The sequence below is a fragment of the Dromaius novaehollandiae genome, chromosome 1, assembly GCF_036370855.1.
Source record: "Dromaius novaehollandiae isolate bDroNov1 chromosome 1, bDroNov1.hap1, whole genome shotgun sequence".
In the NCBI taxonomy this organism is placed as follows: Eukaryota; Metazoa; Chordata; class Aves; order Casuariiformes; family Dromaiidae; genus Dromaius; species Dromaius novaehollandiae.
Genome location: NC_088098.1, coordinates 72,523,083 through 72,548,658, shown reverse-complemented (window position 1 = coordinate 72,548,658; position 25,576 = coordinate 72,523,083). Strand labels below are relative to the sequence as shown.

Here is a 25,576-nt window from a genome sequence, read left to right as displayed (position 1 = left end):
AAGAATCTTCTTCATAACCAGCCTCCTACAGCACTTTATTTAAGCAGTAAGGAAGGACACTGCCACCAGCATTAAATACCCTACTTTCGCCAACAATTACAGTGCATTATCCTCGGAGAAAAAACTTCATTAGCTTTCAGTCTCTTTCCCTCTAAAGAGGCCAATGTCTCGCAACAACAGAACAACAGCTTTTCTCTCAGGGAAAATACTAAGGAAGCAGTGTCTGTACCAACCAGGGGGAGGAAAAAAAAAAAAAAAAGTTACACCATTTAATTTTCATGTCTGGAGGTAACGTTGCCTATGATTAGATCACAAAGAATACGAACATACTTTCAGGAGCAGATTTTCAAATCCCACAGTAGCAAAACCAAGAAACAGACAGTGCACATTTTCAACACGCAGAAAAGACGCAGACAGAGCAAAAGACTCGGGACAAGCAATGAGATACGAAACCATTTTTCCCCTCTAGGCCACTGCTTTAAGTCCAACACGATTACATGGCAATTTAAGGAGTTACCAGCACCGGCTACCGGCAGCCCGTTCCATGGCCTTAAAATGCAAGCCATGTTTGTGGTTGCAGCCCCCTTGTCTGTGAGCATTTCACCCAGCACACACACGGAAACCCTGTGCGACTACAGCTGGCAGCAGGGACCGAACAGCTCGACCAACAGCCCGAACAGCTCGACCGCTACAGCAAACACACACCCCAGGTCGAGAGCAACACGCGTCCTTACGACAGCACAGCGAAGACGCTGGGCCTGTCAGCAGCACCGTATCCAGCCCATGATTAGACCATCTTTCTCCAACGGTGACAGTCTGGCTCCTTTCACTATTAGCAAGACCCTGGCATCCAAAGGCCAGGGCACTCTGCCAAATGCTGTGGCGTGTAAGCAGAAAGACTGCCAGGTTTTTTGGAACAAAGCTATGACACCTGCAAGTGGGAACAAGGCAGAGTTTAGGCATAAAAGTAAAGGTACTTAACAAATACAGCGAGCCCCAATACGAGAAGTGCAATGAACCACCGCCAATGAAGCTCAGCATTGTAGCTGAGCTTGAAACGGAGCAGGTTGAGCAATCTGACCCCAGAAAGCAGCATGTTCAGCTGCAAGCTTTCAGCTGAACTTGGTCCACTTAATTCTCCCACGTTACCTACCCTGTTTTCACACCCATGGAAGTATAAGCAGCCCTAACCAAGATAGCAGTCAGTCAGCAGCTTGTTTAGTACAGCAACATATACATCGTATTTAGTGTGGGAGGGGATGTTTGGCTTTTTGTTCTTTTAATTAAAAGAAAAAGTCAAACTTTACTTAGAATCCAGAATGAAAGCCTGACATGAGAGAATCACTTACAAGATGCTAGGGACAAACAAGTTCAGCATTAAGTACGTGTTGCATTGCATCTTCATTTAGAAATCACCTTAATAGCCACCCTTCTCATTGGGGACAGTCAATATTAGAAGCCACATATATCCTACACAAGGATGTCTTTATTGACCATCCTACATAAGGATGTTTCTAGACTCCAGTAATTTAAGAAAACAGACTTTCAATTCACATATAAAATTCTGGTCGTACCAAAAAACTTCAAAGTCACTTGGTCATTTTCCACCATTCAAACTGGGGATTGTATGGGAAGAGACCACTTTTTGATCAGCTCTTGCACAGAAGGAGAGGTAGCAGAGCACAGGGAGTCCCCATCCCCTGTGCAGAGTGGCTGCTGCTAATCCTAATCCTCTCACTCAAAGACTGCAGAGTCCATTTCCTCAAGTTGTACCTAAGAATTGCCTCACTCCTACAGACCAGGCGGTGGAATCAATGGAGATGGGAGAAGCAGACAAGATTATCTCAGAGAAAGTAATCACATCCCTCACCTTCTACAGTCCAACCACCTCTATTACAGTACAGAGCAATTCATTTTGGCAGAGCACCCTCCACAGACAACAAGAGATTGCTTCGGTGGTAGTGCCAGTCCTTATTTTTTCGAAGTACAGAAGTGCTTGCAGGCGAAAGCATGTTTCTACCTCAGTTCCCTTCCATCCTACAAATCTGTGAAAAAGAAAAATACAAAACAAAATAGTTTCTCCCATATCAGATAATAAAAAAAATATAGCCACTGCTTTAACCACAGGGCAAAATTTCACTTGCCAAAACATTGGTTTTAATCGGGTACAGTATAAAGGAAGACGTAAGAATACACAAGTTGTTCTGAATTTGTAGCACAGTACCTTCCAGTGGCTACCTGAAGTGCTTTTGTGATCATAAACAGTCAGCTGTGAAGATCTTCATTAGCAACAGGGACACAGCCTCAAAAAGAGGTGAAAGCCATTTTATTTTGATTCCACCCAAAAAACCTTCAGCTAGAGAGCTCCAACACAACTTTGTCTCATTTCTTCCTTGTTCACTACCTTGTGCACAGTGAACAGAGTTAGCAACTCCATCACTGAATCATCATCGTCCTGGGGGCCCAGCACAGGGAAAACATTTTACTGTAACAGCCATTAGCACAAAATAATCGCCTCACTGCAAAGTCCAGGAGAAGGCAAGCAACAGTTTTACTTTTGTGCGACTAGTCGCTAACCCCTTGTATAGCACATCCTTAACCCCAGTTAAGATGAGCCTTAGCAGATGTCAAACCTGTAGAGCACTGGTTTTAAAAGAGGAAGCGAGTTGAGATGAGCACTATAAAAGCAATGAGGGTTATCTGCATGAACCAAATGAGCATGAGAATTGAAGTACCAAGAAGGGGCACACAGACAGACCAGGAAAAGTTTGTATGAGTTGAGCGCCCAGCGCTGAACAGCGTGCCACACTGAAAAACCAGCTAGTTGTTTGCAACAGAGAAACACGTCTCAAGCACATAGCCACCAACATGCAAGACCACATCCCTTCTCCATCCAGGATTGTTTTTCCCCTTCTTTATACAAGCAGGGAACCCGTAGGCGGAGAGCTCACTTGCTATAAGATGAAATTAATTAGGTAAAATTTACCACAGATCCTACCAGGATTATTAAACCACAGTAATTCTCACACACACACAACAGCAATGTAGCTTGCCATAATGCTTGCATCACTGACTCTTACTCGTTAGGAAATTTATTATAATCTTTATGTAGATTTCCTTTATTTAGTGTAATTTGCCAAAAAGCAATCACTCTCCTCTTCCCCTGTTAATACAAATGAGACAAAGTTGTAAGAAGTTATTTCATTTGCAGTTTATTCCATAGTTCTGCTTTCCAACAGTTTCTTCTAGATGTTCTTTAAGAAGCCGGGTATGTTGGGTCATTACAAAAGAACGCCTCATAAAAACACAATATTTTAAGAAGTTTTGTGTGGAAAAATGAGTAGTTTAGGAAGCTTTAAATCCCTGAATTGACTCGGCATTTCTTGCCAAAAGAACCCATGAACTCCATCAAAACTTGAAGAGCACTGATGAATCCAGCTCTCCACTCAGAGCAGGGTATATTGAGTTGAGCTAACTCAGAAGAAGTCACATCTATGTGAAACAAGCACAAGGAAGGACAGCATGACAGAGATACTCCTACAGACCTACACCACGTGCAGGAGAACAGCTACCCTGAGCTCGGTCTCCTCCAGCTCGGTCCATCTCGGGAGTCATCGCAGCGCTATCTGGTAATTACCCTGCAGTGGGGTCTGGGAAACCGCAGACCTCTGGCTTCAGGGTCGGGGCTCTGCTGCCAATTCATTCAGGGGGTCTGAGCACATCTCTCTACCACGTTGTTTCAAACTTCCCTCAGTGAAAGCAAGAAATGACAGCCTAACCCCAGAACCATTTCTCTGTACCAAGAATAAAGTCCTGTGTGTACAACACAAGCTTTACCACTCTTCAAAGGCCAATTTCAGTATAGCTTCTGCAATTTGTTAATGAACACGTATGTGGATCTTTCTAACTCTGGATGCCGAGAAGATCACCACTGAGATAATCACTATGATACAGTGACTACCATTTCCTACAAGTGAGTCTAAAATAGGGAACACAGATTTGTTCCTGGCCCTCCCTGTAGTGCAGAAGTGTTCACAACAGATTCTTTTCTGATTCTAGTTGAGCCCTAGTCCTTGTAAAGAGTCCTCAAAATTTCTGTAGACACTCACCAAGGCAGAGAAGTTGAGTGATTTGCTTTCAGCCTCTCATTCCATGTAAACCTCACAGCTTTAGCTATTTAAAACCACCCACCCTGAGCAAAGGAACAGATAGTAGTTGGATAGGAACAGTTAGGGACTATTACAGGTAGCAGTTACAAACTCCAAGCAGCACAGAATAATAGTATTTAGATAAAAGGTGGAAGAAAACTGGTTGCCAAAGAGTAGACTTCAATTCAGAAAGTCAGCATTTGCAAAGAAGTTCTTCTACACACCTCTATGCTTCTGTGTTTCCAAACAGTCTTTCCGTACCACAGTGAATATGGTGTTATTACTAGCTAGTTACAGAGAAATATCATTGTTCTATGTTAAATATTAAGGATTTGACCTACTATCCAAGGGCTCCACTACTTTTAATTAAAATTGCACACTACAACGTTGTTAAGACTATGCAAATCCGACACTGTGAAGTCAGCTCTAATAAGCAAACACGTAATCTTAGAGCTTCCATACAAGGATGCTGAGACAGAATTTTAAAATAAGCCTTGTTATTATGGGAAAAAGAAAAAAAAGAAAAATAATGAGTAAGTGAGGTACAGGAAATGTTTTAGAAGGCTGAATTTAGCAAAATCCACCCTCAGCATCTTTTCAAAGCTACTACAAGTCTCCTCAGTTCTTCACTTAAATAAAGAATTTTAAAGCAATGTATTCTATCAGATTTGCAGCAGTTGGAAGATTGGAGTAGAGATTTCCAATTGGGCAACCATGCAAATCAAGCAGAGGCAAAGTAAGGCAAGACCCCACCATGCTGCAAAGTCAAGAAAGTGGAGGGCATCAAACAAGATCAACAGGAGAGTCTGCTAACCCAGGCCAATAACCACGCATTTTCTGTCTAAACGCAAAGGATCTAGTTTTGATTCAGAGGGCTGTTCTTGCATAGTTACAGCACTGACTTAATGGAGCCTGAATATCCATTAGCTTGAGCCAGTGCTGAATTAGTCCCTGAGAGCCAAGTTCTGATGTTAATACTTGCACATCATGAAAGTGGAAAGAGAAGGTGCCTGGGCAAGGCTAACCAATTCCCAATCTTTTCTAAATCCTTTCGTGTCGGTCACAGATCTTTTATGGTGAGAGTTGTGAAGACATAGTCTAGTCTTGAACCCCGAGGGAGAAGGAGCCAGACATACATATACCCACTGAATCAGTAGCTGGAGCCACCAGCTCCCCCAAGCAGCAGTAATTAGCCTTGAGAAGGTAAGAAGGGGTAGAGCAGGGTGGGAAGGTCTTTCCAGGGCTGGTGAAAATGCTGGAAGAGCACAGAAGTGTTCAGTGACCATCTGAGAGCCCCAACATGGACCAGAAGTCAAGGCTCTCCCTGCCACCCTGCTGCTTTCGTTGCGCTCCTGCACCGCAGTCCCGCAGCTCCTCGTGCACAAACCTGCCCGGAGAAGGGAGGAAGAAAAGCTGGAGAGCGTTGGGCTGGCAAATAGTCCCTGGGGGCTGCTGCCAGCTCACGCGAGCGGCTGCCAGCTCACGCAGGTTAAAATTGCTCAGAGCTGGACACAGAAACAGGGAGCTGTACTACACCCCTGGCCAGTCATCTCTTCGGCTTTGCTAGGCACAAACTTGATGGAACTGATCATCTGGATGAGTATCTACATAAACACAAACTTAAAGCTCCATCCAGTGCTACAGCTGCAACAGCTGAGAACTGTAATTTGGCAAAGCGCAGGACCTTTCGGAAAGCACAGCCAGGAAAACGACAAATAAAAGGCCTCAAGTCAGTACAGTTTGTCTCACTGGTCCTCTCAGTAGCCATGTCATTACATCACTATTTCCCTACCTAATAAAGGTCGAACTATAATTTACTCTATTTCAGATTTATGGTTTCCCTCAAATGAAAGGTATTTTTATGCCAGGAAAAAGCAAAAGATTTATTTGTCCTACAAGATACTGCAGCAAACTCAATTCAAAAAAAAGAAACCATTGTTTTCCTAGTCTTTGTTAACAAGGGGGAAAAAAAGTGAACAAGAAGCCAAGATTTTTTGTAGACAGGACAGAAAAAGAAAAAGAGCATTGAGAGCCCGCATTCCCAAGAGCTCTTTTCAAATACTTTAGGAAGCACCAAGCAATGCAGTTGTACTTCCTCTGACCTGTAACATTAAGTTTGAAAAAACTCTAAGAAGGCCATCGAGCCGGAATACTTTACTACACCCACACTGCGGGAGCAGGGCACTAAACTCTGCAGTGTATTACGCTGGGGCATACAGATATACTGAAAGATACTGCGAGAAAGTCCTTTCTGATGGCACGGGAGCGAAAAGATGCTGATTTACAGAACAGTCTGTCTCTAAAACAGCATATGCTCAAACCTTTATATGGTAACACAGATGCACTATTGCTTCATAGCAAAGAGTCTGGGGCAGCAACAAGAGGGAGAGAAAAGCACTATCACAACATACAGCTCATACTAAACAGATAACACACATGCCCATCCTCACTCACTCACAGCCTCAAACAGTAATGCTGGATATCTCAAATTCAGTTCATGATAAACTATAGTGCGTTAGCATGCTCTTCCATAGAAACACTAGGCCATGACGCAGAAAGCTACACACACAGTGCATTTTACAATACACACACAGCCTGAGGAACGTCGCTTGATGTGTTATTAATAAGCAGCCACTTCTGAAACAAGACAGACTGTTTGAACAGCATGCAGCAGGAGGGGAGGATATAGGACAGAATAAAAATGCTAAACTGCTGCAGGATTTAGATAAACAGACTAATTAGCAGAGAACTTGTCTGCATTGAAAAATAACTCAAGTGCTGCCCCTAACTTGACCTCCTATCTGCATGCAATAAACCTTTAATTTGAGCATAGTGCTTTTAACTTGAGTTGGCAGGGGACAGAGGCTAAAGTTTGATCAAGCACATTTCAGTAACACCTAAGCACTAGTGTAAGCAGGCAACACTCAGGTAGCCCTAAGTCCTCCAGTTTTCCCCCCAGCCATATGCACAGACAGCACCAGCCTTGCATCCCGTGGACAGATACAGAAAGCAATCAAACTTTTTTTTTTTTTTTAATAGCATTCAAATCCCAAGGTATGCTGCAAGTGCTGATACAGCTATCCAGAGCAGCACTTTCAAAGCACGCCCAAGCTCGCTTGAGCTGGACGAATTTGAGAGGAGTCAGCTCTACCAAGATGTAAAGCTGGAGACCACCTCTCCCCACAAACTCTTCTCTTAGGCCTGTCAACAGAGGAAGGGGTGGCAAGAGCACTCTTCAGTATTTCAGGCACATAAGCCCTTCATCGTGTCTGTATCAGCAGGAGCCAGCATCAAGCTTAATATAAGTTGGCAAGGCGGCTAAGAGTTCAACTGAGTCCTGAAGAGTGTTCACAAGAGGAAAGGGGGATGAAGTTGCCGCTGCTCCTGGGGACCAGGAATGGGAGGTAATATTACACTTGTCAAGGGCAAGCAGGCATTTTGCCTGAATTTTGCCAGATAACGGCCCTTATGATCACGAAAACACCACTGAATCTTTACTGCTCACAAGTTGTCTGGAACACCGTTTTAAACTCATTTAAAAGACTTAAAGAACCCCCTTCTCCAACACCCTGCTGAGATACTAAGTTGACACTTTCTCCATTCTTGCTTTGACTGTTTTCCATTATTCAACTCCCCGTCATCTAAATGCTTTCTAACAAAAAAAAAAAAAAGAGAGAGAGAGAGAAAAGAGAGACACACACATACACACATGTATTTGTTGGGGTTTTAAAAAATTTTTTATACTTCCTCCCTGCACATGATGCCACTGGAAACTTTTAGGTATACTTAAAGTATTCCATATGCATACATAATGAAATTTTGCTCCTACCTGGATTAAGTGTCTGCATTGCTCGAGTCATCTAGCTTCTGCCTTCTAAAAAAAATTAAATTAACACAAAGCATCACAAGCGCTCTCCGACAACTCAATTTGCAAAAGGACAGACCAGCATTCTGCATTGTAGTAGGTGGTTTATCAAGTGTTTTGAAGAAAGATCTTGTCCAAAGCCTTGTCCAGAAATTTAACACCACCATTTACTATTCTAGCTATGCAGTCAATGAACAGCAAACAATTACATGAGCACAGCCAGGCAACTGCTCATTCTGTTCACAGGCTAAGTTGCTTCGCAATCTTAAAATCTAGAAATCTCTGGGTACCAGCTAACGTAATCCAACCGAGCTGCAGCCAGGATCAACTCTGTGAAGGCAAGTTAATACTGATCTGCTTTATTCTGTTTTTCTAAAATGAAGCCAGCTCTGAACTGCCAGAGGCCCCAGTCTTGCAAAGGGAACAGTTCCTGCTCCCGAAAAGTTGCATGCGGTCCTGGAAGAAACTCCCCTGTACAACTCCCCTCAGAGGACTCGCACTAGAGGGAAAAGATGCAGAGAAACTAAGACAACATCAGGGCAACTCAGTACAACAAAGAAGCCAAAGAAGAAAGGCTGCTACGTGCACACGAGCAGATGCCCGTACAGAAAACAGAAAAAAACAGCCAGGGGCAGCAGTCCAAACCACAGGAAAGCAGTGCTTCTGCGAGCAGCGCAGCCAGAGCCCTGACGTACCGACCCTGCTGTGACGGCCCCAGCTCTCTGCTCCCTACGCACCGCTCGGCTCCCTGGTGCCTCCCTGCAGAAACAGCGCTCCCGCTCCGCTTGCACGGGCACACCGCGAGGTCTCTGGACACTACACAGCCAGATGCACAGCGCTAGAGGAGCGTGGGATCCAGAAGAGGAAAGACGGACAAAAGGCCGGACAACAGGAAAGCAGAGAAAATGAGTGAGGCAACGTATCCAGGCCTCGGAGGAAAAGAGCGGTGGAGTTAAAAACAGACCTCAGGCTCTGGCCCTGTCCAGGCATCCGCAACAGCATCTGAGTCATGGGTACAACCAGCTTTTCTCTAAAAACTTAAAGAGTCTGTTCTGAACAAACACTCCTTAAGGGGGAAAAAAAGAGAAAGATGCATCAAGTGAGATTTTTGAGACAACTGCTTTTGCTCCCCAGTTCATGGACTATTTCTGTACGTTGTCAGATGCCAAAATGACATCTCTCCCCCTCTGCACATACTCAGCTGGACAACATGAATCATTGCATATAGTGCGGTCTGACAGATGGTATCCGCATGCAGCATCACAGATGTGAGTTACAATAGGAAGTCTTGAGAGGAAGCCTCTTCTCTGGAGATCTAAACATAAGTAGTTAATATGCTCATATGCTAAACACACAGCGAAGGGGAGGAGAGACCCACAAGTGCATGGGGCCGAGAGCTAGAAAGTTCCCTGCTCCCCATCGGAAGCATTTCCTCAGTCCTTTATTCCCAAGTCATCTGCTTGGAGGAAGGGGGGAAAAAAGCAAACATGCATGATTCAAGCAACATAATACAGAATTATTCTTTTCCTCAAATATGGGTATTATCATTGCACACGATCACAGCTAAGCATCAGCATTTCACTCAGAAACTGCTTCTCCTCAGCCATCACCAATCTGCAGAGAGGCGGCAAATTCATTTACATCCACCCGATCAAGACAATTTCCTTACATGCAAAACATGACTGCAAAGCGCCGCTTTTACGCAGAAAACTTCTGCATTCCCATGCTGACCTACGGCCTGCGACTCCTGCGCAGCAGCCATGCCTTCCGCCTCCCAGGCCTTGGGGCTCTGCTCCTGCGAGTAGCAGATGGTGCTGTAAACCCTCTAGAGCAACGCGCTGTCTGACTGTTTAAGCCCAGAGTAAACCGGACTGTAAAATTACCCCAGTCCATCTCTTGTCCCCACTGCTCTTTGCCCCCGACGCACCTTCAAGAGCACACACGTTTTGTTTATACACTTTCAGTTCTTCACAGTGCCTAAAAACCTCCGCAGAAATTTGCCCACTGCAGCCAGCAAAGGTCCGCGCGCCCTGTTGGCTGGCTTGAACTTGACCCAGGGGAAATAACACTGGTCTCTGAGGCTGCCCGATGCCATCGTTGCTGGGAAGTCCAGCACACCCTCATCCGCTCCCCAGCACTGGGCAAAAGGGATTAGCCCCACAACCAGCTTCCCCCAGAGCAAGTTTTCCTGCCTTGCCGACACAGCCGAGCTCTCCGTTGGCTGTGCAGCCGCTAACCGACCTTCAGCTTTCCCTGATCATCATAGGAGGTTCTGTAACCAGAACCAGGCTGTCTCCTGCCTGCTCCAAGACTGGCCCGACCACATTTTTTCCCCCTACTTTCCATATTCCTACCGCACACTCTATCGTTGAGCACGAGGAGGAAGCATGCATACCAGAGAGACATGCAAAATCCTGTCATATAGGCTAACCAGCTGCAATCTGGCCCGTATTAGCGGGGCACAAAAACTGACCTCTCCCTCATTTATAGGGAGGAGTGTGCAAGTCCATAACCCCAAATGCATGCTGAGCAGGCCCATGTTTTGTTTAGCTATTTAATCTTCGGCACCGCTCTGCCTCCCTGTACCCATAGTCCTCTCCCATAAATCAGTTCAGAGAACCTCCTGTCTTGCAAACGCCTACACAGTGAACTCGGAGTACTGGCTTGTCTCAAAACTTTGTCAACACTAATATAGACCCAGCCAACTAGAGAAGGATTTGTGTTTCATTTTTCATAGGTTAAGCTACGCAACACGTTGGATTCTGCGCTACAATCTCCTATTTATCATGGAACGTGTAACCCAGTTTGGGCTCATTTCATGCATGGCTTCCATCAGAATCTGGAGAACCTCTGGCTGCCCGAGTGTTTCTGTATAAACATCAACGAAATCCAAGCACCGGGCTTTAGATAAGGAAGACAAAGTCTCTGCCTCAAAAGTTTTACGGTGCAAGTTAGACAAGAAGGATTAAAGAAAGGACTCTGCATAAATTACAGTTCTCTCATTTTCCTTGTGCCCCCACAGGAGACTGCATGCCACGGTACACAAGGCAGGGGTGTACGCTGCATCGCTCAGCAGGCAATAGGTCACCTAACAGGGTACAATGCAGCTACGGAGCATGACTTCCAACAGAGCTCACGTCTGCGTGGACACATCCAAGGGTCGCACACCCTTTGGCTGCTAAGGTGCCCCTTCCTCTCTCCGGCTCTCCGAAGCGGCATAGCTGCCTGACAGGCAGGCAGGGCAGAGCACGCAGGGTCCAGGGCTGCAAGCTTGCAAGACTGACAGCTGCCGTGGCAGGGGACAGCGTGGGGGAACCAGCCAGCTGAGCAGGTCTGAGCCAAAACTTCACAGGCTTGCAGGGTTTTTTTTGTTAGTTTTAAGTCAAGCTGTAATTCAGCTGGATACTTCAATCTCAGTCTCCTTACAATATCAAGCTTTCATAAAGGTACAGTAATTCTCACATCCTTTTAGAAAACTGTAAGGCATGGCAGGACTCTTCTTCCCACAAGTCACACACAACAAGACAGTATTTTGGACTGTGCTATTATATCATCAACCTTCTGATTTCTATTTCCTGCAGCCTGTTGTGCCACACCTGGCTCTGAAGGAGCTCTCATAACCCAGCTAGCCAGTCCCTACCCTGCCAGCTCTGCCCGGTCCCCACTCCTACCCACCCAGACCCCACTATGCCTTATCCATCCCAGGAGATGGGCTAATCTCAACAAAGATGACAACAGCAAAGATATCTTCACTCGGGCCATCACTTGGTCTCCATCCCTGTTTTCTTACAGCAATCCCATATCAGTCTTTCTCTCTCTTTCCAGAAACAATGGCAGTTTAGACAAAGCGATGTTCAGGTCCCACCAGCACCAAAAGCAGGGCTTTCATGGCCTTTAACAGGTATTTCATCCACCATGTTGTTATATCTCACCCTGCTGTTATAAACTGGAGAACCAGGTTCTGATCTTTACATTTATAGCAAGTAACAGCCTGTCCAAAAATGGTCCCAATGCCTTTGGGCAAAAGGGACAGCAAATGCAACGAGGCTCAGAGGAAAGGTGGCAGGGCATCAGGACATGCTGGATACTTTTCTTCTTTTTAACACAAAAACTCCTAGACAGTCACTCCAATTTGGTCCTAAACACACATGCTATGAGAGCCACATGAACAGAGCCCAATTTAAGGAATGGAGATGTTGTTCCTCAGTGCATGCAACAGTAAAGCCAGGCCAGGCAGTCATAGAAAGATGATATAGCACATTTCATAAGAACAGGAATTAACTGCAATGTCACAGCCAAATTCCAGTTCAGCATCAGCAGTCCAGCTGGATACACTGTCCTAAATGACTGGGTAGCTGATCCTAAACTATTGCCACATGTGTTGTTGTTTCCCTGCCCATCCAGTCCCTCCCCTCCAAAGGGGGTGGCTGCGATAAATCAGCATATCAAAGCAAGCCCCTACAGAAACATTAACTTGTTTCAACTGTTTTTGCATTTACAGATGCCTGATGGTAAGACAGCCTTGCATAAATGTAGCAGGCCCAACTCTGCAGCCTGTTATTTTTATGCAAAGCCCCGAAGCGAATGGAACAGCATAAGGCACAAATACACGCAAAGTTTGTCTTCACATATGTTTTGACAACGGCATTTTCATACCAGTACTGTATTTCACCAGGAGCAAAGTGACTGTTCAGGACAGTGCAGGACAGCACATCAAATGGCTTCTCCTGCCAGAAACAAAACAGGCCCAGGCATTTATTGTGAGAAATTCAAAAAATACCCTTGTCTCAATTTTTGCTCATATCTCCAAGATATTTTCACTGATTAATGAATAAATTATCTTGTCATTTATATCAAAGGCAAGATTTCCAGTTGGAAATTATTTACTTTCACCTCAATCGCAGCAGCTCTGACAGTCTAACTCAAGCTACAGATTACGCACAAGTCAACCAGCAAGGGCTCACATGCTGGGAACTGTTCAAACAAGAATAATTCAATCAGTTTGTAGTTTTATCCCAGCTAATATGCCCAAGCTCTCTCTTTTCAAATGTAACATAAAATATGAGATAAAGCAAGCTGGATTAAGCTGGTAAATTCAGAATCAGTTCATCTACCAGGAGTTCAGGTCAGTTAGTTCCCCATTTAAAACAATACCTTTTCAGCTTCACAGGGTTAAAAGAACAAAAATTTATTGCACTAAACAAACACTTCTCACTAGACAAGCCTGCAACAGTTACTGAACCAATGCAAACAATTTCCAGTCCTCACGCAAGGAATGTATGGTGTAATTGTAGGGCATTCTCTCTTCCACTGGCATTTAGTAAGTACTTTTCATGTAGCTATGGAGACATGAAAGCCTTTTTTTTTTTTCCTGCTGTCATAACTAGCCAGCTAGTGATTTATTTGTAAAATTCCTTGAAGAAGCAGAAAAGGAAGGGGGTAGTTTTAAGTATCACAAGGTTTGAGTGCAACAAGTTGAAGAACACTGTAACAGATTTCAGACAGAAACAGCAGCATGAAGGCTCCTTGCACGAGGTAGCCTTGAACTCCACATGCTGCTTTAGTACTTCTGCCAAATAAGAAATAAGAAGGTAAATAAACACCATATATAACATGCAGGCAACTGACAGATAGCCTCCTAACCAGGTCAAAAAGGAAAAATCTCTCCAGCTGCCACTACCATCACCCTGTACTAAAGGAGGTGATCTCCAAAGGCCTCTCTAGAGCCATGGTGGGAATCCATCCCTGCAACATTGCTGCAACAAGCGGGGCAAAGCAGGGCTCCAGCTTCCAACCTCACTTTGAATGTATTTTGTAAAGCCTGAAGACAAGCAGTAAATGGAGGGAAGAAGGTGGGGCTACTACGTTTGAGAATGCGCAAAACTGCTTTTATTACAGAAAGTCTTCGATCACTCAATCAATATGGGCAATCACCACTCAGGGCTCAAAGATGTCCCCCACTCCCTCCAAACAGTTCATCTGGAAATCTCATCCCCAGGGGGGTTCCTCCTCAAGTCTCTTCTACCTTCCCTGTGCATTACACCCCAATGACAGATGACTACTTGAACAACTCAGCACTTAACCCTTCTTTCCAACAGGAGCTCAATAGTTAGTTTTATAAGACAAGCAAAACGCTGGCCTCAGTGACCAAGTCCATCATGATGTCCAAAATAACCCTGAGAGAAATCCCTTTCATCACACTGATGTCTTTATGATCAAAAACTTCTGTGTACGTGGATTTAAAATCGCACATTGTGACAAGCAATTCTGAAACCAAAGATACCGACCTGGAAAATACTGTGTCACACAGATAAGGACATGCAAATAACTGCAGATTGAGATCCCACTCAGAAACTCTCTCAGTAATGAGAACAACATATCAGGCTGGTAGCAGACTTTTTCCTTTGGATAAAACAGAAAGGAAAGCCTGTTCTACCAAAATATTTTTTTAAATTCACCTCAGACCCAGTCACAACAATGGAGCCAGAACCTGCAGAATTATCTCTGTGGCCAAGTTACGGGAAGTTTACTAGCACCACCCTGAAAACAAATTACAATGCTCTTATCTCCAGGTTGCGTTTTGCTTCTCATGGCTGCTCACTGAAAGGACACTCTAGCAAAGCCAGCTACGCTGCAAACAGGACAACAAGCAAGACATTGCTGCAGAAGCATTTGCGCTGACAACATGTTTATTACTGCTCTTTTCATGTAATACCCATCCGTCTGCAGAACTGCGTCATCAGTACTATTTCATTAATTTGCATGAAGGCTAGGAAGGGAGAAAGGATTAATCACTCCCAAGCTCCCCAAGAAGCTGGCGGAGGAGCGTCACCAAAGCCTGCAGAGCATAGGCTGCCACCACGTGCTGGGGTGGCAGCCTTGGCCCTAGGCAGCACCCAGACCACCGCTACCAGGAACAGCCACACGGGCCCATGCCACAACTGCCCTGGCCGCAGCGTTACCCACCGCTGCGTGGACACGTCCGTCTGCAGTGGGCGTTATCAGCCTCCATCGAAACAGGCTCCAGCTCTCCCAAGCACAAGACAGCGGGAAGAGGGACGCCCTTCCCTGTGGTGTCCAAATTCCTGAGGGTATTGCATGACTTGAGGATATCCTGAAAAATGCATTTCTGTACCAGAACTGTCAGAGACGCTCATGGTCCTGCCCAGCGTGCCGCAGGATGAGTTACGAAACCTTCTAGAGGATACTTTCAGTTAAGACCTGTTAATTACAGGTTTTACATTTAAGAAAGGTGTAGACCAAGGTATGAAACTATATGCTCTTTTTGAAGGAAAAAAATCAAGTATAGGAAAAAAATGCCAGCCTAAGACAAGAAAATCTCCTCTACTGAAATAAGAAAATCAAGGTCTCAGAGCCAATCTAAGCAGAGCCAAGAAACATAAATATGCATTTCTGAACCTTTCCTGATGTTTCCTTTAAAAACAAAACAAATTAGAAGTGCTTTGACAAGTTGAACGAACCTCAGTTAAGTGAAAAGGAAATACCGGAGGGCTCTAAGATTCAACTGACAAGCCTTTTCAGGTCTCTGCTCAGAACCAAAACCAACTGCCCACAGAGATTTTAATTAAGAATACAAGAAATTGTCCCTTTGTTTAATGCTGTTTTGACAGCAGGAAAGGATATACTATAACAAAGCTAGAATCTGAACCCATCAGGAGCCATCTAGCTATCATATGCCTATCCTGGAGATTAGCTACTCAACACACCTCTCTCTCTCAAGCAGATCTTTTCCCTCACAACCTGTACAGCAGCCGACAGGAATCACAGACACTGTGTGCTTCAGTTGCTCCACCGTATTTTTGTACCCCTCCCTTTATATGCAAGCCACTAACTGGGTGAAACTGTCTGTACTGCACAGTTCTCCTGAAATATTTCTATATTTTCAGTCTACACATCTATCCCTTAACAGTCCAGTGGTCTGCCCCTTGACTAAGAGAGGACCCCACGACCCAGGAGAACAGCAATTTGAACTCAGCTCTTGAGAGGAGTCACCAAGGATGGCTATTTCAGCCTCCCAGCTGTGCCAGGAAGGTGCTCCCCCCTTGCAGCACAGAGCAGTCCCCAGGAGGTACAAAGCACTCGTCAACTATGGTACAGCGCGCATTGTATTTTCTGTGCATCAGTTTTTTAAGGAGGATGGATTTTTTGTCTTGTTCTTAAAAAAGAAACTCAATGTACCTTTTCTCTAATTCCACATAACAAAAGCCTATCAGAGATGCTTTTAGTCTGGGGAGAAAGCAAATGGCTCCAGCTAAGCAGCAGAGGGAGTAGAGATACCAGACCATCACCCTCTTGCCCTAACAGCGTTTTTTCAGCTCAGGCATTTGGATGAGAGAAATCAGTGGTCCCAGCAGCGACAGACACTCCCTGCTCCTACACGTCATGCCACACAACCACAGCCTGCTCCATCCATGCCCCAGCCCCTTGCTTCACTCCAAAACCCTGTCCAGAGCAGCTCTCTGGGGCAACATGCTCCCTACCAGGCTTGCTCCCAACACTCCTCTGCGATTGGTAAGGATAAGCCCATGCTACATCTTAGTGCAAGTTTATAAACCTAAAGCTAGGGTGGTACAGAAGACACTTCAGATCTATAAGTTTCCAAAATCAGGTAAACCAAGGCAAGCCTGTGTGCATGACTGACATCTATGAGTATTCATCCACACCTGAACTGAGAAGATCTCAATGGGCTATGTGCTCCTTCTCCTTGCCAGCACTTTATCTCTGCAGGACTTTTTCATATAAGCAGAATATCTGACTTGATACTAAAGAAAAACAGAATTCTAGCACTCTTGATATGGCAAGAGTCATTTCTCCAAATCCACATCGTCTTTGTCCTTATTAAACTCTACAGAACCTTAAACCACAAGTGCACGTGCTACAACCATGTTGGATGTTAACTGTTTTTGGAAACACAGCAGCAGTTCAGTGCTTTTTTTACAATCAAGATCACTTGTTGTTCATTAGCCTCAAACCCCACCAAACCTTAATTTGATCCTACAGATGCCTTCACATGCTGATTCCATGACTTCTGAAAACACAGAGACCAGCCTCCAAAGAGCCTGGATGTTCTTCCACTATCCCTTATATTCCCTATGATCTGGGCCACTTTAAATACCTAACCTCTTTCAACAGTGCTTGCATGTTCCACATGTTTTTCAAAGTTTATATTTCTCCCTGGATCTCATATATGGCTATAGCTAATGTGTATATACACATTAGAGAAAAGATATCAAGTCCAGACTTCGGTAAAGCACCTATCTAGACTTTGTGGATTAGTCTGGATCCTTTGAATGGACTTGAAGTTCCCTGAACTTTGGAGGTAAAGTAATCAAAAATGAGATTCTGCTCCAACCAAGACCCATGCTACAGAAAGCCACCCAACTGCATATAACACATGAGCTAAGCACATTCAGTAAATCCAGCCCATTCTCAAAGTGACTGATTTACTGCAAAAAGCTCAAATCAACTACTGTGCGTGTAGTAAATGCCCTTCTCCCCTCTATCTGAGAGGTCTCCAGGAAAGCAAGTAGCCAGCAGGAGGCCACAAGCCACAAAAAATCTCCCCTGATGAACAGCACAGAGCCCATGAGGCATGGCTCCGTCACCGCTTTGAGCGCAAATGTGCCCGCAGATCTTAACTGTGCCTTAGTGCTCCAGGAATAGACAACAGCTAAATTCTGTTTTGAGAGAGGCAAAAGCCAACAAAACACCCCCTGATTCACTCACCAAATGACTCCTCTTTACAGAAGGAAAAGACATACTGGAAATAATTAAGGACCTTCTCTGTGAATTTTGGAACTTGGCCTGAAACGCCCTTCTACTAGCACTGTGCTAGATTAAATCTCTCAGCCCAAGAACAGTCAAACCATGTAACCAGGAGAGAATTAGATTCCCATGACTGTGACCACTGCACAGAGTGGATGGACAGCTGTGTGCAAAGCTGCCCCAGGACTGACACAAGGTACCACCCATCCTCACACTCACTAACTGCTGCTAACTTGGTAAATGCATGCGTTTTCTTGATTCCATCATTCATAAGAGATGACTACAGGGGAAAGATTTGTAAATGAGGAGACTGGGGGCTTGCTTGGGGGAGCTGCTTTTGTCTGTTGTTATTGTTTACAGTATTAAAGCTATCTTTCTGTTAATAATTTAAAAATTGCACACATTATATCTCCCTTCAGAGTCACTGCAGTATATATGAACTTTTGGGGTTACAGTCTGCCTTCGTATTTTGAAAAGAACCTATACCATTTCCCCAGGTTTTTACTTCAGAACTGACCACTCCAAGAAAAGACATTTAAGGCCAAATCATTAACTAGAGGCAAGCAAAATAAGCCTCCTAAAACCTCATCATCCATTTAATCGTTCCCAATTTCTCTCTCTCTTAATGTCTCTTATTTTGCCACATCTGTTGCAGAGGAAGCAAATAAAGTTGTTCTGCCAAATCAGCAATACTTGGTGTCATAAGAACTCTTTGAAAATATGATAACTACTAGTCATAAATCAGCACATTTGAAAGCAAACTGAGACAAAATTAGGTTGCTGTCTTTGACCATGCAAAGAGTTCAGACGCTATAATAGCTGGCTTAAGTCTCAGCCTTAAGTTCTCCACTAAGATTTAGCAAAAAGGCTTTAAAGATGCAAGTCCAAATCTACTTTTGCATCTATGTACTTGCTCTTGAAGCCTTTGTTCACAGGTGGCATTCAGTGAAATCAATGTGATTTTATTCATGCAAGAGTTACAAGACTGTGCCTACTGGAAGTGTGATTATCATCAGGTTGCATGCAAACGGATGCTCAAATTTACACTTCTTGTTATTTTTATCTTGCCTTGAATGCCTCGAGACAGAGCCTCCTTAAATGACTTTTGGCCCCAACTCTTCGACTCAACCAGTACTGCTCAACGATACACAACAACAAATGGGAAAGCAAGCGTGCCTGCTTTAACAGGCTGGGACACCAATCCCCTGTCCAATGCCAGACAAATGATCACCTAAGTATTCTCACGTGATACAGGGAAAATCCAGTTCCTGTACCTCCCAGTGGTTTTAGCAAGAACTGCCACTTGCTCCATGCTTTTGAAGAAACAGGAGAACATTTCTGGTCTTCAACAGGGGCCGTTCCCAGTGCCCCTGGGATGATTTGCAGGAAAAGATAGAGCAGGCAAGGAATGAGGGGGAGAAGATGAACAGCAGCAGGCCCCCGCTACTGCTAACGAAGAGAGCCCTGATGAAGCACTAGCTCTCTCGGCCCAGAGGGGCCCAGCACTCCCTAACAAGCCAGCACAGGACTCCCACCCCAGCAAACGCCTGCGGGGCCTCTGCAAGCTTTGAGAGGCCACACCGCACAGCCTAAACCCTTCCCAAGGCCTCCTCCTCCCTCCCCTATTACAGAAGGGGATGACCAAGAGGGAGGCAGCAAGAAGAAAGGCTATAGCTACAACTGGTTTCAAGACCTGTATCTAGATATATTTTCACTGAGGAAAGAAATCAGCTCTTTTACATAATTGGTTTATCTTGGCCTTCTGACAGAAACAGAAGCGCAGCCATTGGAAAAAACATAAAGCTTCTAACCCACCGCACTTTCCTCTGGTACAACAGAAGTCACAGAGGAACAAAATGCTCCAGAAGCTAAAGATTTCAGGAAATCGTATATGCCCATATCAGAGGCAATACACATCGTGGGCAAGCAACTGCAAATCTAGTGTGACGACTGAATTATTAATGGAAAAATTCAACCTTTATCAAAAATAAAGCACTATCCTGGCAGCGCACACTACTAGATAAATAACAGACAGCCTCTATCCTTGGCCTGAGCTGAGCCAAAATACAAGTTAATTTGTAAGAGAGAGGTGAAAAACAGAAAACAGATGCTTTATTCACTGCACCTTGAGGTGCGTTCACAGCTGAACAGCCTTGCTAGGCGCTTTTTTCAGAACAAGGAGATCCAAAGGAAACATCCGACTGAGATAATTGTTACAATTTAGCATAATCCTCTTTCAAACTCTCACTCGTCTAAACTTAGAGACATGCAACAACTGCAGATAACCCAACGGCAAGAGAAATGCTGTCCTCCATAAGAAAGACCAAGCTCTAATTCTGGATTGAATGCTGACTTTTCCAAATGTTGGGCAGCAGATGTAATCTCTCAGAAATAACATGCAGCCCCTCCTAAATTAGACTGCAAAGATTAACGTTGGTAAATGTGTCGTCTTCAAAGAGCTATGCAAGCAGTACACTTCATTGATTTCTGAAGTTGTCTTTAGGTGGCAATCTCTCTGTTCACAGATCATCTGTTTAGCAGCGAATGTTTCAGCCATAATACCCATTTTCCTACCAAGACACAGGGAAGGCTGATCCCCCAGTCCCACTGAAGCCAGAAAAGTTAACACAACTACAGAGACTGACAAAGGAGAACTAGACACAGTATTTCTATTACCAAGACATTGCAACAGTCCAGGTAGAGCCTGGGCACACAAGCAAATCACAGCAGGGAAAGAGAGGGTGTGAATCTATAGTAGATCAGCCATACTGTGCTAAATGTCTGGATAATAAGTCCTTACCACTAATAAATATGAGGCAACGCAATGTAGTTTACTGGATCCACGAGCAAAGTCGCTAACAAAATGACTAATGGGATCTCACAGTTACAAATGGGGTGGGGGGGTGGTCACCATTCAGCCTAAATATAGGAAGATACTCAGTGGTTTTATTTATTCTTAGTACACAACCGGGTGTGTACACAAGAGATCCACACAGAAAGAGTGATCACAGCAAAATCAGTCTGAATCTTCTAATAAACTTATTCTCAGCATTTATAAAATTACAGATTTGGCTAGGTCAGACAGAAAGAGGTCAGATTGTAATTGCACAGCTTTAAAGCAGCAACATCGCTCGAGTTTTACTTTGCAGCCTGAAAATAACTAGGGAAGTATGAGAAGAAGCAGTCTCAGGTATACCAACTTGCTAACTCACATACCACCATTTATGAGCTGAGGCACAGGTTGCAGGGACCTTCTTCACAAAAAGCAAGGAGATTCAGCAGTGCGAAGGGAGCTTTGCCAGCCACATCTAACACCACAAGAACTTCCAGGATGCTCAGTTATCTCCCCATATCCTGCCCAAAACGTGGGCTATGACTATTTCTACTGAAAACTACTCCAAACAAAACTGTGGACTCCTCAGTCATAGGCAGTTATTTTCTTGCACTCCTCTTACCCCAGGTCCAGAGTCAGAGATTCATTTTTGGACTGTCTCTATCAGATTTATGGTCAAGTCGCCTCTCAGTGCTCCCCCATCTTCACAGATAACACATAGCACGACAAAGGAAACCAGTCAGTTATTCAGACAGGTTTGCAGCAACGCTCTCTTGTCCTCAGTAAGCCAAAGGTGTATTTTGACGCAATCACACAACTGTTAAGAAAGTGACTAAACGTTCTTTGGCCCAAACTTCTTACTTCAAGGAACCCAGGCAGTTTCCATGAACATTAAATGTTTCCCTTGAAGCTATGAAAGACAGAAACCTTGCAGAAGCCCTAGCTGGATGGATTCAAGAGACACAAGACTCCTGAAGAACGCTGTATCGTGCATCTTACACCACACCGTGTTTCTTGCTCTCAGACCTGCCGCGTCCAACCATCCAGACTTGACTGCTGAGCAGGCAACAGGCTTCATATTCTGTGTCAGGAGTGCGTGATGAGACAAGACAGACTGTCAGCATTGCGTGGGAACCTCAATCTCCTGGGAATGGCTGTAATTTCAGGAACATTAACACCTATCTTCACTTAGACATGGGAGGCAAGCAGAGTCTCCCCCTTCCCCTCCACAGACCTTTTCACCAGGACCCAGGGTTGCTTCCTGCCACGTCTTATGCCGCCTTAGCAGTGCAGCCCAAAGCAGAAGCAGTCCGACACCTTGGCTCACGAGGCCCTAGCAGCAGCTGGAAACTGCAGACGTGAGGCCACGCACAGCGTGTGCTGGCCTTGCATCAAGCGAGTTAGACGTCTCTTCTCTGAAGCTACTACTACACAGTAGGGGCAAGCTGTCCAAGAAGGTGACGAACTGTCTCCACAAGAGAGATTCTAGCACAGCACTGCCCAGGAGTTAAAAGCCCCAGGAACAGCAGCTGCAGAAGCTCCCTGGGAAAGTAAAACAAACACTTAAAATCAATAGTGTGAGAAATATCCTACAGGCTTAGCCTGAAGGTCCATCTAGCCCACTGTTCTCCAACCAACACGGCAGCAACAGAAAGTGCCACCCAAGGACAACTTGACTCTAAGGAGCCAAACAAAGAGGAGATTTCCCACTGCATGTCGTTCCCTCTCATCGTCTGCAGAACTGGGCTTTTATTATAAGAGAAAGAGGGAAAACGGAACAGTTTGGACACAGGGTCTTCTACCAGAGAGCCACTCGGAAACTTGGTGGTACAGTAATGAGATGGAGAATTCTTGTCAGACCCTTTATCTACTCCAGCACAGATCAGACCAACTACTCGGTCGTGCTCTTCTGCCCAGGATTTGAATCCATGTGAGAAAAAAAGAATCACATTCACCATAGCCTTCCACCTCACGTGACATCCCTGACTTCAAGGTGCTCCACCCTGCATTTTGAGGGACAAGCAGAAATGGTACTCACCCATATTTCAGGAGCATGGATCTCCTGTAGACACATGCACACAAGACAGATCAGCTTAAATATTTTTCACCAGAACTATTAAACCCAGAATTGAGGCAGCAAACAGCATGAAAACCCAGGCCAAAACTCACCAAAGCTGAGGAAGTGCTTGAGTCTGGACCTATGTGTTTTGACTCAGGCTCTTGCCAGCATCGCATTTAAGAGGGTCAGCAGCTGTTGAATACTTAACAGCATCTCGTTCAAAGGGAGCATGCCCCAAAACCGGAGCAATGCAGCTTAAGACAGAGAACCAGCTCCTAAGGACCAAGCTCTACAGCTGAGATAACATGTGGAGCTCCTACTGCTGACAGGGAGGACAGAAACATCAATGTCATACTCCAGGCACAGGAGCACCAATCTTAAATTATGAGGAGCACGGCACCCCTTGACAGTCAGTTTCCCTGGCAAACCGAACAATTCCTTTTGCTTCTAGGAACTGATCTATACGATACAACTTTCTAGGAAGTGATATTAAATCCTGTTGTCAAACGCTCCTGGAACAGCATCGAAGCTAAACTAGGGGACACTTCAGCTCTTGCTTTCCTACTCACAAGAAGTTGTTAAGAGACGAAAATGTTGGTTTCATTTAGAAGCAGAAATTTAAACAGATTTTGTTTTCCTGGTTACTGGGATGCCTCTCTAACCAATTTGCCATACTGCCTCACTGAACAAACTGGTTTTATTGATATGTACATTCCTGGGTTTTATTATAATCATAAGTCACTTTTGTCCTTCACAAACGTAAATCCTCAAGCTATGACTGTTACCTTTAATAGAAACCATAAATCTGGATTTGGCACACCCGAACATCTTACTGTTAGATATGTGATCACGTAAGCACAAAGAGCATTCTCACTTTGAGTGACCCATTTTTGTTTAGTTTTTGGAATGCAGATATTTGTATTGCTCAGCCGTGCTGCCATTTCGATACATACCAGAGCTTACACATTTTGCTGTCGATAGCATCTTTCCTTGGGCTAAAATAAAAAGAACCAGCAAAGTCTCTGAAGGCTCCAGACGCAGGCGAGCTCTAGCCCTGAACACTTCATCTGTGCTTTTGCACAAAACCAGCGGCGCTGCGCTCCCGCAGGAGAGCACATGCCTGTTGTTACACCACTGCACAGCGCTCCACAACACAGCTTCTTTCTTTTCCCGCGTGGAAATAACTACAGAGGTATAAAGCAACTTTTCACTGCTGCAGCTGCACCTCAGCCTGGGTGTGAGTTCACACAGCTACTTCAGTTTTTTAGAAGTCTCACAGACCTAAGAGAAATAATTACAGGATGTACAAACCCCAGGCCTTAAAGCAAAACACATCTGTTCGCTCAAGGCACAACTCACAACCCAAGTTTTACAGCACTTGGAGCTGAAACGTCCTACTAAAGACGGACTAAACCGGAGCGTGCCTCTCCCCAAAGTTTTGCGGAGCGCTGCGCCAGTTCCAGGCGCCTAAATAAGTTTACAGAAAGCCACAAGCTGGTCGCGGAGACTCCCTTCGCCCCAGCCCCGCTCCCCCTTCCAGCGAGGACGCAGCGAAAGCAGCGCTTAACCCCAGCCTTTCGACTCAGCCCTCCACCCCCAGCGCACGAAACGGCCCGGCGGCAAACCCAGGGCGTGATTTCGCCCGCCCCCAGGACGAACCGCGGCCGACCCCCCCGCGGCACGGCGAGGGGGTAGAAACCCGGGCCGGGCCGCAGCGGCGCCCGCGGGGGCGGCGCGGCGGGAGCCGTCGGGGCCGGGCGCGGCGCAAAGTTGCTGCAGTTGGGTTTTGTCCGGCGCTGCGCGGGGAGCGGCAGCGGCAGCGGCGGCGGCGGCGGCGGCCGCCGGGGCCCCCCCCCGCCCTGCCCCGCGGCGCCCCTTACCTGCGCCCGCCGCCCCGCGGCGCCTCCGCTGCCGGCGCCGCGCCGCCGCCGCTCCGCTCCGCTCCGCTCCGGCCCGGCCCGGCCCCGCCCGCTCTCGCGCCCTCGCACACGGCGGCCGCGACCCAGCGGGGCCGCGCCGGGCTGCGCCGCGCCGCGCCGCGCCGGGCGCCCGCTGGCGTCACCGCCCGCCGCGGGGCCGCGCCGCCCCGACGGGGCGGGAGGGAGGCAGCGCCGCGCCGCCGCCCTGATTGGGCCCCGCGGCAGTCACTCCGCGAGGCCCCGCCCCGCCCCGCCCCGCCCCGCCCGCCAGCGCGGGCCTCGGCCGTCGCGGGCCCTCGCGGTGCCCCGGGTCCTCTGCGGTCCTCTGCCCGGCCCCGCTCGGTCCTGCCCCGCTGCCCCGCCGGCCTCCCGCCCCGCCGAGCGCGGCCTCGGCGGTGGGTTGCGTTGCCGCCCGCCGACTTGGCGCGTCGGGGTCAGGCGCCCGCCTGGGCCCTCGGCTTTCTGCCCAAAATCCCACTCCGGGGGGAGAGGAGAAGAGAGGAGAGGGAGAGGGAGAGGGAGAGGGAGAGGGAGAGGGAGAGGGAGAGGGAGAGGGAGAGGGAGAGGGTCCCACACAGGCAGCGCTGCTCGTGTCGCCGAGGGCGCTCGGGGAAGGGGCAGGTGCCACGGTGAGAAGGGCCGTATCAGGACCTGATGCCAGCCTTCTTCACACGCATTGCAGAGCGTTCAGTGGACATCAGCGGCGGAGACGCACTGCATCCATCCGTTGCCCCACATCTGACCCCCAGGATTAGCCTTTTCTTTCACGTTTCCCTCTCGCGTGGTGAAAGGCCACCAAATATGCGCTTGCTTACATCCTCCGTTCAGGCGGGGAGCTGTGTTGCCGACAGGCGCGGGGTCTGGCTCAGCGGCTCTGCCCCATGGATAACTGTTTGCATTTTGTTTCAGGTCCACCCAACCCTTTATATTCTCACAGAGCAGCCCTTCCTCCACCCGTCTGCTCCT

General features: G+C 46.4%; 1 protein-coding gene across 11 annotated transcripts in view; it reads right to left on the bottom strand.

Annotated features, from left to right (window-relative positions):
* The window catches only part of PPFIBP1 (PPFIA binding protein 1), a 123,405-nt gene extending 98,622 nt beyond the window's left edge, over positions 1-24,783 (bottom strand). For 6 of the 11 annotated variants that reach the window (XM_064516416.1, XM_064516419.1, XM_064516425.1 and 3 more), the window contains exon 1: positions 24,572-24,782. The gene's annotated coding sequence lies outside the window, so the exon portion shown is untranslated. Of the gene's footprint in view, positions 1-24,571 lie in introns of all 11 variants that reach the window. The other 5 variants (XM_064516409.1, XM_064516415.1, XM_064516430.1 and 2 more) reach the window with 1 other exon arrangement.
* Positions 24,784-25,576: the final 793 nt, after the last annotated feature.